The sequence below is a fragment of the Papio anubis genome, chromosome 4 (assembly GCF_008728515.1).
Source record: "Papio anubis isolate 15944 chromosome 4, Panubis1.0, whole genome shotgun sequence".
NCBI classification, from domain to species: domain Eukaryota; kingdom Metazoa; phylum Chordata; class Mammalia; order Primates; family Cercopithecidae; genus Papio; species Papio anubis.
The window spans coordinates 82776391-82788692 of record NC_044979.1 but is presented as its reverse complement, the minus strand read 5'-3'; positions in this window follow the sequence as shown (position 1 = coordinate 82788692).

The following is a 12302-nucleotide window of genomic DNA, read 5'->3' as shown; positions in this document are numbered from 1 at the left end:
TTTAATCTCCCACCAACAGTGTAAAAGTGTTCCTATTTCTCCACATCCTCTCCAGCATCTGTTGTTTCCTATTAATGATCATCATTCTAACTGGTGTGAGATGGTATCTCATTGTGGTTTTAATGTGCATTTCTCTGATGACCAGTGATGATGAGCATTTTTTCATGTCTGTTGGCTGCATAAATATCTTCTTTTGAGAAGTGTCTGTTCATATCCTTTGCACATTTTTTTGGTTGGGTTGTTTGTTTCTTGTAAATTTGTTTAAGTTCTTTGTAGATTCTGGATATTAGTCATTTGTCAGATGGGTAGATTGCACAAATTTTCTCCCATTCTGTAGGTTGCCCATTCAATTTTTCTTTGTTGTTTTACTGTGCAGCAGCTCTTTTTAGTTTAATTAGGATCCATTTGTCAATTTTGCTTTGTTGCCATTGCTTGGTGTTTTAGATATGAAGTCCTTGCCCATGCCCTCCATGTCCTGAATGGTTTTGTTTTAGGTTTTCTTCTAAGGTTTTTATGGTTTTAGGTCTAACATTTAAGTCTTTAATCAATCTTGAATTAATATGGTTTTGCCTAGGTTTTCTTCTAAGGTTTTTATGGTTTTAGGTCTGACATTTAAGTCTTTTTTTTTTTTTTCCTTTTTGTGGAGAACGGGGTCTCGCTATATTACCCAGGCAGGTCTCGAACTCCTGGGCTCAAGCTGTCCTCCCGCCTCTGCCTCCCTGAGAGCTGGGATTACAGGCGTGAGCCACCGCGCCCGGCCACATTTAAGTCTTTAATCAATCTTGAATTAATTTTTGTATAAAGTGTAAGGAAGGGATCCAGTTTCAGCTTTGTACTTATGGCTAGCCAGTTTTCCCAGCACTAATTATTAAATAGGGAACCTTTCCCCATTTCTTGTTTTTGTCAGGCTTGTCAAAGATCAGATGGTTGTAGATGTGTGGTGCTATTTCTGAGGTCTCTGTTCTGTTCCATTGGTCTATATATCTGTTTTGGTACCAGTACCATGCTGTTTTGGTTACTGTAGGCTTGTAGTATAGTTTGAAGTCAGGTAGCATGATGCCTCCAGCTTTGTTCTTTTGGCTTAGGATTGTCTTGGCAATGTGGGCTCCTTTTTGGTTCCATATGAACTTTAAAGTAGTTTTTTCCAATTCTGTGAAGAAAGTAATTGGTAGCTTAATGGAGATGGCATTGAATCTATAAATTACCTTGCACAGTGTGGCCATTTTCACAATGTTGATTCTTTCTATCCATGAGCATGGAATGTTTTTCCATTTGTTTGTGTCCTCTTCTTTTAGTTCATTGAGCAGTGGCTTGTAGTTTTCATTGAAGAGGTCCTTCACATTCCTTGTAAGTTGTATTCCTAGGCATTTTATTATCTTTGTAGGAATTGTGAATGGGAGTTCACTCATGATTTGGCTCTCTGTTTGTCTGTTATTGGTATATAAGAATGCTTGTGATTTTAGCACACTGATTTTGTATCCTGAGACTTTGTTGAAGTTGCTTATCAGCTTAAGGAGATTTTGGGCTGAGATGATGGGGTTTTCTAAATATACAAGCATGTCATCTGCAAACAGGAACAATTTTGACTTCCTCTTTTTCTTTCTTTCTCTTCCCTGATTTCCCTGGCCAGAACTTCCAACACTATGTTGAATAGGAGTGGTGAGAGAGGACATCCCTGTGTTGTGCCAGTTTTCAAAGGGAATGCTTCCAGTTATTCAGTATGACATTGGCTGTGGGTTTGTCATAAATAGCTCTTATTATGTTGAAATACGTTCCATCAGTACCTAGTTTATTGAGAGTTTTTAGTATGAAGGGCTGTTGAATTTTGTCGAAGGCCTTTTTCTGCATCTATTGAAATAATCATGTGGTTTTTATCATTGGTTCTGTTTATGTGATGGACTGCGTTTATTGATTTGCATATGTTGATCCAGCCTTGCATCCCAGGGATTAAGCCAACTTGATCGTGGTGGATAAACTTTTTGATGTGCTGCTGGATTCGGTTTGCCAGTATTTTATTGAGGATTTTTGCATCAATGTTCATCAGGGATAGTGGTCTAAAATTCTCTTTTTTTGTTGTTGTGTCTCTGCCAGGCTTTGGTATCAGGATGATGCTGGCCTCATAAAATGAGTTAGGGAGGATTCCCTCTTTTTCTGTTGATTGGAATAGTTTCAGAAGGAATGGTACCAGCTCCTCTTTGTACTTCTGGTAGAATTCAGCTGTGAATCCATCTGGTCCTGGATTTTTTTTAGTTGGCAGGCTATTAATTATTGCCTTAATTTCAGAGCCTGTCATTGGTCTACTCAGAAATTCAACTTCTTCCTGGTTTAGTCTTGGGAGGGTATATGTGTCCAGGAATTTATCCATTTCTTCTAGATATTTTAGTTTATTTCTGTAGAGGTGTTTATAGTATTCTCTGATGGTAGTTTGTATTTCTGTGGGATTGGTGGTGATATCCCCTTTATCATTTTTTTATTGCATCCATTTGATTTTTCCCTCTTCTCTTCTTTAGTCGTCCTGCTAACGGTCTATCAATTTTGTTGATCTGTTCAAACAATCAGCTCCTGGATTCATTGATTTTTTGAAGGGTTTTTGTGTCTCTATCTCCTTCAGTTCTGCTGTGATCTTAGTTATTTCTTGCCTTCTGCTAGCTTTGGAATGTGTTTGCTCTTGCTTCTCTAGTTCTTTTTTTTTTTTTTTTTTTTTTTTTGAGACAGAGTCTTGCTCTGTCTCCCAGGCTGGAGTGCAGTGGCACAATCCCGGCTCACTGCAAGCTCCGCCTCCCGGGTTCACGCCATTCTCCTGCCTCAGCCTCCCGAGTAGCTGGGACTACAGGCGCCCGCCACTGCGCCCGGCTAATTTTTTCTATTTTTAGTAGAGACGGGGTTTCACCATGGTCTCGATCTCCTGACCTTGTGATCCGCCCGCCTCGGCCTCCCAAAGTGCTGGGATTACAGGCGTGAGCCACCGCGCCCGGCTCTAGTTCTTTTAATTGTGATGTTAGGGTGTCAATTTCAGATCTTTCCTGCTTTCTCTTGTGGGCATTTAGTGCTATAAATGTCCCTCTACATACTGCTTTAAATGTGTCCCAGAGATTCTGGTACATTGTGTCTTTGTTCTCATTGGTTTCAAAGAACATCTTTATTTCTGCCTTCATTTCGTTACGTACCCAGTAGTCATTCAGGAGCAGGTTGTTCAGTTTCCACGTCGTTGAGCGGTTTTGAGTGCGTTTCCTAATCCTGAGTTCTAATTTGATTGCACTGTGGTCTGAGAAACAGTTTGTTGTGATTCTGTTCTTTTACATTTGCTGAGGATTGCTTTTCTTCCAACTATGTGTTCAATTTTGGAACAAGTGCGATGTGGTGCTGAGAAGAATGTATATTCTGTTGATTTGGGATGGAGAGTTCTGTAGATGTCTATTAGGTCCAGTTGGTGCAGAGCTGAGTTCAAGTCCTGGATATCCTTGTTAACTTTCTGTCTCATTGATCTGTCTAATGTTGACAGTGGGGTCTTAAAGTTTCCCATTATTATTGTGTGGGAGTCTAAGTCTCTTTGTAGGTCTCTAAGGACTTGCTTTATGAATCTGGGTGCTCATGTATCAGGTGCATATATATTTAGGATAGTTAACTTTTCTTGTTGAATTGATCCTTTTACCATTATGTAACGGCCTTCTTTGTCTCTTTTGATCTTTGTTGGTGTAAAGTCTGCTTTATCAGAGACTAGGATTGCAACCCCCGCTTTTTTTGCTTGTTTGTTTTCCATTTGCTTGGAAATAGAAAACATTTATTTTGAACCTATGTGTGTCTCTGCATGTGAGATGGGTCTCTGAATACAGCACACTGATGGGTCTTGACTCTTTATCCAATTTGCCAGTCTGTGTTTTTTGATTGTACATTTAGCCCATTTACATTTAAGATTAATATTGTTATGTGTGAATTTGATCCTGTCATTATGATGTTAGCTGGTTGTTTTTCCCATTAATTGATGCAGTTTCTTCCTAACATCGATGGTCTTTACAGTTTGCCTTTTTTTTTGCAGTGGTTGGTACAGGTTGCTCCTTTCCATGTTTAGTGCTTCCTTCAGGAGCTCTTGTAAGGCAGGCTGGTGTGACAAAATCTCTCAGCATTTGCTTGTCTATAAAGAATTTTATTTCTTCTTCACTTATGAAGCTTAGTTTGGCTGGATATGAAATTCTGAGTTGAAAAAAATTCCTTTTTTAAGAATGTTGAATATTGGCCCCCACTCTCTTCTGGCTTGTAGGGTTTCTGCCAAGAGATCTACTGATAGTCTGATGGACTTCCCTTTGTGGGTAACCCGACGTTTCTCTCTGGCTGCTCTTAACATTTTTTCCTTCATTTCAGCTTTGGTGAATCTGACAATTATGTGTCTTGGGGTTGCTCTTCTTGAGGAGTATCTTTGTGGTGTTCTCTGTATTTCCTGAATTTGAATGTTGGCCTGTCTTGCTAGGTTGGGGAAGTTTTCCTGGATAATATCCTGAAGAGTGTTTTCTAACTTGGTTCCATTCTCCCCGTCACTTTCAGGTATACCAATCAAATGTAGATTTGGTCTCTTCATATAGTCCCATATTTCTTGGAGGCTTTGTTCATTTCTTTTTACTCTTTTTTCTCTAAACTTCTCTTCTTGCTTTATTTCATTAATTTGATCTGCAATCACTGATACCCTTTCTTCCACTTGATTGAATCAGCTATTGAAGCTTGTGCATGCATCACATAGTTCTCATGCCATGGTTTTCAGCTCCATCAGGTCATTTAAGCTCTTCTCTACACTGTTTATTCTAGTTAGCCATTTGTCTAATCTTTTTTCAAGGTTTTTAGCTTCCCTGTCATGGGTTCGAACATCCTTCTTTAGCTCAGAGAAATTTGTTATTACTGGTCTTCTGAAGCCTACTTCTGTCAGCTTGTCAAAGTCATTCTCCATCCAGCTTTGTTCCATTGCTGGTGAGGAGCTGCAATCTTTTGGAGGAGCAGAGGATCTCTGGTTTTTAGAATTTTCAGCTTTGCTGCTCTGGTTTCTCCCCATCTTTGTGGTTTTATCTACCTTTCGTCTTTGATGTTGGTGACCTACAGATGGAGTTTTGGTGTGGATGTCCTTTTTGTTGATGTTGATGCTATTCCTTTCTGTTTGGTAGTTTTCCTTCTAATAGTCAGGTCCCTCAGCTGTAGGTCTGTTGGAGTTTGCTGGAGGTCCACTCCAGACCCTGTTTGCCTGGGTATCATCAGCGGTGGCTGCAGAACAGCAAATATTGCTGCCTGATCCTTCCTCTGGAATTTCATCCCAGAGGGACACCTGCCTGTATGAGGTGTCAGTTGGCCCCTACTAGGAGGTGTCTCCCAGTTAGGTTACTTGGGGGTCAGGGACCCACTTGAGGAGGCAGTGTGTCTCTTCTCTGAGCTGAATCACCATGCTGGGACAACCACTGTTTTCTTCAGAGCTGTCAGACAGGGATGTTTAAGTCTACAGAAGTTTCTGCTGCTTTTTATTCAGCTATGCCCTGCCACCAGAGGTGGAGACTACGAAGCAGTAGGCCTTGCTGAGCTGAGGTGGGCTCCGCCCAGTTCTAGCTTCCCTGACTGCTTTGTTTACCTACTCAAGCCTCAGCAATGGTGGACACCTCTCCCCCTGCCATACTGCTGCCTCGCAGGTCAATTTCAGACTGCTGCGCTAGCAGTGAACAAGGCTACATGGGTGTGGGACCTGCCGAGCCAGGCGTGGGATATAATCTCCTGGTGTGCCATTTGCTAAGATCATTGGAAAAGCACAGTATTTGGGTGGCAGTGTCCTGTTTTTCCAGGTACTCTCACAACTTCCCTTGACTAGGAAAGGGAAATCTCCCAATCCCTTGTGCTTCCTGGGTGAAGTGACGCCCTGCCCTGCTTCCGCTCACTCTCTGTGGGCTGCACCCACTGTCCAACCAGTCCCAGTGAGGTGAACCAGGTACCTCAGTTGGAAATGCAGAAATCACCCGTCTTCTGCATCAGTCACAATGGGAGCTGCAGACTGGAGCTATTCCTATTCGGCCATCTTGGAACGGAATCTGGAGATCTTTTTATCATTGAGCATAAAGTTCCAGAAGCTGCACTTGGTGAGGATTCCTTAACTTTCCCAACCAGAATAAATTACTCCTCTATTGTATCACTTCTATTTCATGTACATATATCATATTTATGTACCTATATATCATATATATGGTATATATTTACCATATATTTCTCATATATATCATATATTTCTCATATATATCATATATATTTCTCATATATAATATATATATACACATACACACACCCCTCTACTATAAGAAATCAGTACTCTGACATATTTTGTTGTCATGTCAAATTCCCCTGCTAGACTGTGATGTAGATTGTCTAGAAAGACTGTCTGGAGCCCAAGAAACATCTGGGTGAAAAAGGAATTTAAAAATCTACCTACTGGATCTTTTCTTCTAGACTGTGAAGGTCTTAAGCAAGTTCTCCAGCAGGAAAGAGCCCCAACTAGGAACTTGTATAAAAGAAGGGGGGGCCTGGGCTGGTGACCTGGACTTCTTTGCACAGTGATGAAAAGAAAGCCTACTTCTGGTATATTCTGTATGTGAATATAGAAAAGTCCCAAAAGTCCCTCCTCACTCTGTCTTTCTAACATGGTGGACTGACTCTGAATGTAGGCTCACTCTTCCTTTGTGTCAGAACTACTGCAGTCACTGCAGAATTTTTATCAAAAGTGCCTTATGACAGTAAGACCTGTTTAGAACAACAATGCTGTGACACAGACTGAAACAATAGTGGCCGAAAAACAGAGGCTGCTGGAAGACTGGTTCCATTACTGTGTACTTTTATCACCTCAAAGCATTTGGAAGTAGGATTGGCTTTTAAAATTAAGTTCTCATGGTTTTGGGATCATTCAGTGAAGGAGGAGAGGCCTCAAGGGAAAAACATTGGTCTTCTGAGAATGCAATATTTTACCCTGAGGCAGTTTATTTTGAAAAATTGAGTTGTGACTTTCCCAAACCCTTAGCTCATGAGGTGGATTACACCAGCCATAGAATGAATAGTCATCAAAGATATTTTTTCACTTGAAGACTGCCAAGCCCAGATCTATGCTGGGAAAATTGCTCTGGAAAAAAAAAAAAAAAACTGTGTGGGAGTGGGTAAGAATAAAGAGAATAGGACTAGTTAGAAGGCTTAGTATGATTTCTGGTTAGAGATAATGGAAGCACTAAATGATGATAATCCAGAGGAAATGAATTGAAGGGAAAATAGGAGTTTCATAATTTGGAGAGAAGATTGACAGGTTCTAGACATTTATGAGATATATGGGGTAAGGGAGGAGTCCTAAGGTTCTTAGGTGTTTAGTCAGAGTAATAACACAAAAGGAATCACAAAAGGGAAGAATCAGTGTGGTAGAGAATATGTGATTCTGGAGTAGTATATAGGTTTGAAGTAGTAGAGATATAGATGTATACATATAGACTAGTTCAACACAGTGGTTTTCATAACTGGCTTTCATTAGAATCGCCTCGTGAGGTTATCTTTCCTTAAATGCAGCCATTTCTGCTAAAGCTGGAATTTTTATATTACAAGATAGATATACGAATAGATATATCATGATTGATTATGTAGATAATAGATTTTGATTTACTCACATTCTACAAACTGCTATTGAACATAATGCTATCATGAGCAGAAAGCAGTAGGGAGACAATGATTGAAAGCTAGCAGCACATATTAAAATAAAAGCTGTTTCTTGGGCAACATAGCTGTTTTGTGCCTCCTATGTTAATGATTTATAAAACTGGTAAATTTTATATAATAACTTCAGCACTAATGAGCATTCTGGTTGGGTAGAGAAGGGACAATAATAAGGAAACCTAATGAAATCAAATCTGGATTTGCTTGATTTTGTATCTATTTTATAGCCATACTTAAACAAAAATAAGTACAGGAAAAATTATCTCTCTATGTGACTGATAATTTATATAATTTATAGCTCCTAACTCTCCTTTTTATTTTTCATCAGAATACTTGTTTTAACAACACACTGTGAAAATTAGAAGTTTCTGAAGGCTACAACTCTTATGTGATGGTCAAAAGATTTTACAATTTTCCTGCTCAGATCTACTTAATCAGATTATCTCAAGGTAAGGACTTTAGAAACTAATAGAACAAGAAGAATCTGGAAATCACTGAATGAAGCTGTCAGAAGTCAGTGCAGGATAAATTTCAAGTCACTGATAAGATGGAAGGTAGGTGATAATACTAAAGAAGACAGAAAACAAAAACTTGGAGAAAAGCCTATATTTTCAGGTTCATAGATTTTTTTTTTTTTTTTTTTTTTTTGAGACGGAGTCTCACTGTGTTGCCCAGGCTGGAGTGCAGTGGCCGGATCTCAGCTCACTGCAAGCTCCCCCTCCCGGGTTCACGCCATTCTCCTGCCTCAGCCTCCCGAGTAGCTGGGAGGGACTACAGGCGCCCGCCGCCTCGCCCGGCTTAGTTTTTTGTATTTTTTAGTAGAGACGGGGTTGTGGGGTTTCACCGGGTTAGCCAGGATGGTCTCGATCTCCTGACCTCATGATCCGCCCGTCTCGGCCTCCCAAAGTGCTGGGATTACAGGCTTGAGCCATCGCGCCTGGCCAGGTTCATAGACTTTTTAAAAACCAGATTGCTGTGTACAATTTTTTAATTGTTGGGAGGGAGTCAGAAGAGATGGTGCCAGGTACAGGTGTGTTTACTTTGGCAGGAGAGACTGCTTCTCTACTATGCTTACAGTACAGGCCAGTGTGAATTCATATTGTGATCTTTGTCTACAGAACTCAAAGAGGGCTTGGACAGAGGTGGAGGAAGAAGGAGTTGCGACTGCTCAGCTATATTGACAGCAGGACTGTGTGTAGGTCTTACTTTCACTGGTAGTGAATGTAGGTCATCCCTGGCACAGGTTGTGTTGCGAAAAGCAAAAACAAGCTTTCAGGGAAGATTCAAGATAGGAGTGGTAAGTGCGCCCTCTTTAGGTTGTGCAGGATCAAAGGAAGATCCTGGCAATTGATAAGTATTTAGAAAGGATTTATAGAATGAATAAATGAGCAAATTAAGTGTGCCTTAGAATCTTTGTGCCTCATTTTTCTCACTGGGTTGTTTTGGGGAGAAGGAATGAAGTTGCTCTAGCTATAATACGAATAATTGTTAGATAAAATAGTACTTTATTGATATATGATTACTTTTACTTTTTAGGTTTCTGAAGATCACAGAACTTAACTAAAACAACATTTTTGTCATAAGCAATTAAGATTTAAGCATTACTCTAGACTTAGAGAATTATTTTTGGTGTAAAGCAGGTAAATTGAGTAAAGATGCAGCATAATTTCTGATCTAGTGAAGAGAAAGATAAAATTGCTGGCTATCTGCAAGTAATTTAATGACCAAACTGAGATCTAAATTTGATATTTGAAAAAAAAATTTGAATTTCTCTAAAAACCAACATATGTTAAATGAATGCAAGGCAGTTAGTTTACAGGGTTATTTTAAAATAAGTAGTTTTTCACATTTATCAATTATCCTCAAAATTGTCCTCTAGGGAAAGCAAGATCTGTGTGATTTATCCTTATTTTATAAATGAGGAAACTGAGGCTTAAGTTCAGAGATTTACTTGCTGAAGATTACCAAACTAGTTATTTTGGATCAGCAACTTGGCTTACTTCAGGTAAAAGCTCTATCCTGATTACACACTGACTTGCTTTGGGATGTGGAATGCAGGTAACTCATCATGAGTCAAGGAAGGAAGAAGGTTCTTTCAGAAAGTTTCAACTATGACAGATGAAGGCAAAAAAAAAAATATAGAAGGTCAACATGTTCTTGTTTTGAAAGTGCATTTCCTGTTTTTAGCACAATTATCCCTTAGTATGCTTCATTTATCATAAAGATATAATGTTAAAGGATTAATAACTAACAGTCTGGAATCTCTTGAGAATTGGCAGCAAATTTATGACATACTCAATCCAGAAGAATTTTACGGTTTTAAGGGATCCAGATGTAGTTTCAGAATTAGGGAATGAAATAAAATCTAAAGTTTAACACTCACAAGAGAAATAACTGATGTTGGGGACTGTCATGCTATCTTCTATTTAAAGGTAACTGCCTCGTAGTAGAAAATATGATTATCTTTTTTTTTTTTTTTTTTTTGAGACAGAATTTGGTTCTGTGGCCCAGGCTGGAGTACAGTGGCACAATCTCAGCTCACTGCAACCTCCGCCTCCCGGGTTCAAGCAATTGTTTTGTCTCAGCCTCCTGAGTAGCTGTGACTACAGGCGTGCACTGCCACGCCCGGCTAATTTTTTTTTGTATTTTAGTAGAGACGGAGGTTCACCGTGTTGCCCAGGCTGGTCTCGAACTCCTGAGCTTAGACAATCTGCCCGCCTCAGCCTCCCGAAGTGTAGGATTACAGGCGTGAGCCAACATGGCTGGCCAAACATTGGATTATCTTAATGCCTCATGTGATCACCAAATATTAAACCTATATGAGTCTTTGTATTTTCTTTAGAACAGCAACTCTCTATGACATAAATTCAAAGTGTGCTTGGTGGCTCATTTAAATTCAGAGTCAATGTGATTCTTCAGAAACTTTAAAGATTAAATGAGCCTGAGAGACTGATAAATCACTTCTGTTATAAATCATATCTTAAGACATTAGATAGAAAGGTTGTAGAAAGCCAGATTCTCAAACATTTCAGTAATTCTGCAATTAAACTTTTTTCTAAGGTGTCCTGGTACTAAGTACAATAAGATGAGGGCATGTTTCAGGATATATCTGAAATATTAGAAAGTTATGTAATTTGTGTGTTGAATGATTACAAAGATAAGTAGTGTTTAATTTGAAATCCTGCTATATAGACAATAGTTTATGTTCTAGACTAAAAAACAGAAATCAGTCCTACTGTTTTTGTCTCATACTGGAAATAAACTTATTTTATTCTAAAGCAGAGGTATAGGGAAAGTACAAATGATCCACCAAAAGATCTTGGGATGACTACAGATCTGTGTGTTTGTGTGTGTATGTGAGTGTGTGTGTATCAAAATCTGACCATAATAATGGTTGCTAAACTATTAGTATCAGAAGACCAGTTTAAAATGTATTTTAAATCTAAGAGAAAAATTATAATTAATTCTTAGTTTTATTTATTTGCATATACAAGTGGTAAACATCTGGAAAAGATTAAGAATTTTGTATATTTTATTAAAAATGGAAATTATAAATGATGAGCATGGTTAATATTTTCTGCTTTCTGTTACTAAACAGACTTCCCATTTATTAAGAGGTTATAGGAGCGCATTGAATTAATTCATAACACAGGAATGAAAGACAGGCTACAATTGGATCTTTTGAATTTCATATACAACTTGTAATCTTACAAAATCGCATTATATGTAATAAAGCAAAATTCCTATTTAAATAAATGATTTTTTTTAAAGAGATGGGGTCTTTCCATATTCCCCAGGCTAGTCTTGAACTCCTAGCCTCAAGAAATCCTTCATTTTGGCCTCCCAAAGTGCTGAAATTACAAGCGTGAGCCACTGCGCCTGGCTGGAGAAATGGATATTAAAATTGGGCTTTAAAAAATCAATTATTGTGGTGTCTCACACCTCTAATCCTAGCATTTTGGGAGACCAGGTGGGTGGATCACTTGAGGTCAGAAGTTTGAAACCAGCCTGACCAACATGGTGAAACTCTGTCTCTACAAAAAATACAAAAAAGTTATCCAGGTGTGGTGAAGGGTGCCTGCAATCCCAGCTACTCGGGAGGCTGAAGCAGGAGAATTGCTTGAACCCAGCAGGAGGAGGTTGCAGTGAGCCAAGATTATGTCACTGTACTCCAGCCTGGATGACACAGCAAGACTCCATCTCAAAAAAAAAAAAAAAAAAAAATCAATGATCATTTAATATTTTGGATTCTAAACTATAATTTCTAAACAGTTAAAAATTTTTCTTTGTTTAGATTTTACTCAGATATTAGGGAGTATTATTAAATATATAAATTCAAACTTTTTATGAATTCCAAGAAAATAAAATTATTTTGATGGCTAAAAAATTATATGCAAAGCTAATGGGAAAATAAAATGGTACAGTCACTTTGGAAAATTTTCTAATGGTTCCTCAAAAGGTTAAACATAGATTTGCCATATAAACCAGTAATTCCATTCCTATGTACATACCCAAGAGAAATAAAAAACATATTGTGTTAGTCCGTTTTCACACTGCTATAAATAAATAGGTGAGACTGGACAATTTATAAGAAAAGA